The sequence below is a fragment of the Pteropus vampyrus genome, unplaced genomic scaffold (genome assembly GCF_000151845.1).
Source record: "Pteropus vampyrus isolate Shadow unplaced genomic scaffold, Pvam_2.0 Scaffold165, whole genome shotgun sequence".
Taxonomy (NCBI): Eukaryota; Metazoa; Chordata; class Mammalia; order Chiroptera; family Pteropodidae; genus Pteropus; species Pteropus vampyrus.
In genome coordinates this window covers 3,000,617-3,005,648 of record NW_011888946.1, presented here as the reverse complement: position 1 = coordinate 3,005,648, position 5,032 = coordinate 3,000,617, and positions in this window count along the sequence as shown.

Here is a 5,032-nt window from a genome sequence, read left to right as displayed (position 1 = left end):
TTTGTAGTTAAGGTCTTTTTTTGAGATCTGGTTTTCATATGTATCAGCTGTGATTTTTAAAGGAAAAATACTGTGACCACGAGGCTTTGGAATTGGAAGTGTATTATATACTCTCTTTAATTGAATAAATTATCTATAGTAGTGAAGTAGATGCGGTGCCAGAAGTCAATGCTTTCCTTTATATGGAGTGATTTTTTTATTACATATTTGTGTTCTGTATTATGTTATAAATCTCATTATATGTGATCGTTTGGCTTTTTCTAGAATGCACCAAAGAAAAGAATGACTAAAGAGTTCCCATGTTTCACTGCTAGATCTTGTTTTGTTTTGGATTTGTTTCTTTGAAGCCAGATGCCATTAATTTGAGAAGTATGCCTCAGAAACTATTCTTGATTGTAAAGTTCTTTCATTATGTAGAATCTAGCTTCCTCTGTGGGGAAGAGCCTCAGTGCAGTGTAGTTAGCATGCTGAAATTTTGAGTCAGTATATATTACTTTTAAGCTTAGAATTTACTTCAACCTTCCTTCATTTATAGCTTTACATACAAGTACAGAAGCTCTTTTACTTAACTTTCATAAATATGAACAGAGCCTTTCTTTAGGACTTAGCTCTGCGGCTAACATGTAGCAATAGCAAAAGCTTGTGAGACTAATAGGAACATAATCATTTAGGAACCCAACTTGTTTCTATGTAAAGGCACTAATGTGACAGTTGAAGATGCAGCATGCAAACATCCATCTAGTATATTTTAATGTTAGTTAATAGGTGAAGCATTTATGAGAGAGGTGATGAACATACAAAAAGTGCTGTGGGATATCCTGGGAAGAGTTTTCTCATTTCTTTTTTTTCTTGTAGCTCTTCATTCAACAGATTAGGAAATTTCCAGTGTTATGTGCATTCTTTTAATATTTTAAGTTTTTATCATTAAAAATCAGATATATAGTCTCATTTTTAATAGAAAATGTTGAAAAGAAGTGGTATGTTCCAGTGTAGCCAGAATTTAAAATGGAAATTGGGTAACGAATATAGAGAGCTTACAATTAAAAGGCCTGGTGGGATTGCTTCTTTTCTCTTTTCCTGTTTTCCTTCTTTATTTCTCTTGCTCATTCCACATGGCATCAAGAAGACAGTCAGAAACTATGTTTGTATGTTGGCTCCATGAAAGACATTATTTAAGACTGTTCTCTTTACACTACTAAGAATAGACTGGTGTTTGGGTTATATACTCATAGGATCATTTTTGGGTTTGCATTAAATTGGTAGTTTGGTTACCAAATGAATGCTTTTCTTGTAAATTGTAACTCTATGCGTTCTTTGGAAATTATTCCCAGGAACAACTTTGCTTTTCTGGTGAAGCTCAAGTTTTATGAAGGCTTTACATTGTACCTTTGTGACAGAATGAGATAATGTATGTAAGACATTATTTTGAAGGAGATAAATAACTCTGTAGGAAGAATTCTTATTCTTATTTAGGACTCTTGATTTGGAGATTGTGAGTTCCTCTTAGTTGGATCGGACTTAGAAAAAGGTACTTTTCGCTATATTCCTTTATTAATTAATTCAGTAACATTTATTGAGTATCTGCTCGGCACAAGGTTTAATAGATGCTGGGAGTATAGTTATGAACAAGATCCATTGTACTTGTCTTTATGGAGCTTATATTTTACCAAGGGAGATAAATACAACACAATCAATTATTATAACAAATGATATAAATACAATTGTGTTAGACAAATAGAGAATGTTTTAAAAATCCGTAATTGGAGATTTGACCTAGTCTGGGAATCAGAGATAGCTACCTTGAGGAAGTGACATTTGAGTTTCTTTAACATTATCATAAATGTAATTGAGGAATTCAGTTTCAATAAGTGCTTAGGGAAATATCAAAATAAAAATTATTTAAAGTGTAAAATAAACATGGTAACAAATTTCTTTCTTTCTTATTCTTGGTCTTCCACTTGAATAAGTCAATTGAAATTCTTGGCTTCCTTCATTTTAATATTGGTTCCCACAATTCGTAAATGTACTCGTGTATGTAGCTAAGACCTCATAACCTAATTCAGTCATTTGACAATGAATAAAAGTCTCCAAGTTATAATAGATGTGAAAATTGTCTGTTAAAATACACTAAACTTTGTTATTCTATCTATAGTTCCTTAAGTAAACAAACCAAGGCATAGTCTGTCTTTCCAGATAGACTGTGAGCTTCTCAAGGACAGAGGCCCTATATCATATCTAGAAACTTGCAGGATGTGAGATAAGTACTAAATAAATTAATTAATTATGAATAACGTGTGTTAATAAGGAGGAAGTAATTAGATGACTGACCGTGTTTCTTTTTAGTGACTTTTTAGCATAGTGCAGGGGGCTTTGAAATCGCAAGGCCTGGTTTTGAATCCTAGTTCTTAAAGTGTATTATTAGCAAGTAACTAAGCTTCTCTCTAAACCTCATTTTCTTCATCTTTAAAAGAAAGAGATTACACGTGTGAAGTAGGTAGCATATTGTCTGACACATTAAGTGTTCATAAAGGGTGGCTAGTATTATTACAAGATACAGGTACTAAACTATTTTATCTATTTGTGTTTTATCTGTTATTTAAAATAGATAATTAAAAAGCGAAAATTTTATAACTATGGTAGGCTGTTTCCTTACTGAAACGAAACTTCACGAACTACTAAGTGTTGATAATTAAGTGGATAATTATGGCTTTATCATTGCAATGAATACATTATTTCCTTTATAAGTCATATTTTTTTAACCAAATAGTTTTGATGATAAATTTTTGTGGATTTCAGAAAAAAACACTAATGATTCTTCAATGCATCTTTTTTTATAGATTATAAGATATTTACTTGAATTAATATGTGTGGAGCGTATTATTTAAGGTACATATTTACATGTGGGGATGAAAAGAGTAGAAGATCTAGCCTACATTTCTAATTTTTCAGCTTCCTTAGTAAACTTAGTCATTTTAAGTACTTCTATCACTTGCCTAGTGAAAAATACTATAACTCTTTTCTTTACATTGACTAATACTGTCATTTTCTAAAGATTTTAATGAAAATGAAAGATGTGAGAGAGCTGATTGAACAAACAAATATTCTAAGGTTTCAGATGTGACTTTAAAATTTATTTTAATTCCATGCTATTTACAGTTCTGATTTGCTGGCAAAAATGAAATAATATAAATACTCCCCAAAACAAAGCAAAAGGTGCCAGCTAACAAAAATCTTTTAAGTCCTTTTTATTCTGCATTTAAAAAAATGTATTTCAGGCTTCTCCAATAGCAAGATATCCACAAATTAGTGATTTTTTTTTCTTGTATACCCTAGGCACTGGCCATATTTAAGGGATTCATAAACTACTATTTGGAATATAGTACTAAGAATAGAAGACATTTGATTGAAAATATTATGAGGATATTTGGCTTTCTGAAAACTTTGTTTCTGCACTTAAAATATTTTGATTGATTGTGTGGATTTACATGCTTTTCAGAGCACTTAAAAGGACAGCTTTCAGCATTTAGTCAGGGTTCCTAGGGGTCCATTTAGAGGAGTTGCCTACAAAATTGATATCAACTGGCAGTTTATGTAAGGCAACCTGACAACCTATACTCTAAAAATATAACTTAGTGAATGGGATTTATATAGTTATAGTGTCATTTGCATCTCTTTTCTCAGATGACTTTATATTTTCTCATATGCTCCTAAAATATCCCTAACATAAGGAAGCAGGCAGTTTCCATTGTAGCAATTGTCAGGCCGAAAATCACAAGGCAAATCATTGATAATCTGATACCTGAATACAGATCTTCTTAACTCTGTCTTTTCTCTTTCCATATGTTAGGTTATTTTCATCAGGTTATTTTACTGGCTCCTTAATCCAAGTTGAGATTTTAGAAATGTAAGTCTGTAGTTCTCAAGATGATTTGTTAAGTTTATGTATATGTATATTATATATACAGTAGGTACTAAGAGTGGCCCGGGAATTAAAATTACACACATTAACTTTTTCTTTCAGCTTACCAATATGCATTGTGGAAATGGTTTTCCTTTGTTGATATATTACAATTCTATATTTGATCTTTAGCAAAATAGAACATAATGATTAAAATCTATCTTCCTCTTAATTTTGGTTTATAATCTGTTAGCAATGGCCTGTTCTTTCCACTTCAAACAGCTCAGCTTGGGTTTTCTAAGAAAACAGATAAAAGCCTTATGTTTATTTTAAACATTCAGATTACTAGTGTAACTCCTTTAAAAGGTTACTTTTCTTTTTTTTGCAGTAGAGGTTTAGGGAAATCTCTAAGAAACCAAAATTTAGAATGTTTTTATTGGGCTAGAAGATTTTTGTAGTTGATTATAATCATTAGTGGCCCTGAAAAAAAGAAAACTGGGATTTTTTAAACTACTTTTTAAAAACCCTATTAGCAGCGTTCTCCAACCTTTTGGCACCAGGAACCCGTGCTCCTATGAGAATCTAATGCTTGATGATCTGAGAGGAAGCTGAGGCGGTGATGCTACCGGTGAGGAGCAGCTGCAAATACAGGTGAAGCTTAGCTCGCTAGCTCCCTGCTCACCTCCTGCTGTGCCGCTGGGTTCCTAACAAGCCACCGACTGGTACTGGTCTGGCGACCCCTGCTATAAGTATGTCTGAAATGGAAATCTTTAAGGTTTGATTTACAAGGATTCAAGGATTGGATCAAAGGAGTTAATTGTTCCAAGTTTGAGATCTGTATGTGTATGGGTTACAAAGTCCTGTTGTGATTGGACGGGAAGTAAACATAATTTATTTTTCTGAACTATGATTGGCTAAAATCCCTTTCTTTCCACGGTATTTTCTAATAACTGAACCCGGAGCCTTTCCTTGTTTTTATTATCTGACCAGTGAGTTTGAGGTATGTACTAGTTTCGTACTAAACGTTCTCTCAAATTAGTGCGGCGACAGTTTGAATATTAAGGATGCTGACAGGAGCGTTTAGAGTTATTACAACAAAGCAGCGAGGTGTAAATCTCTGAATAGCTCAAACAC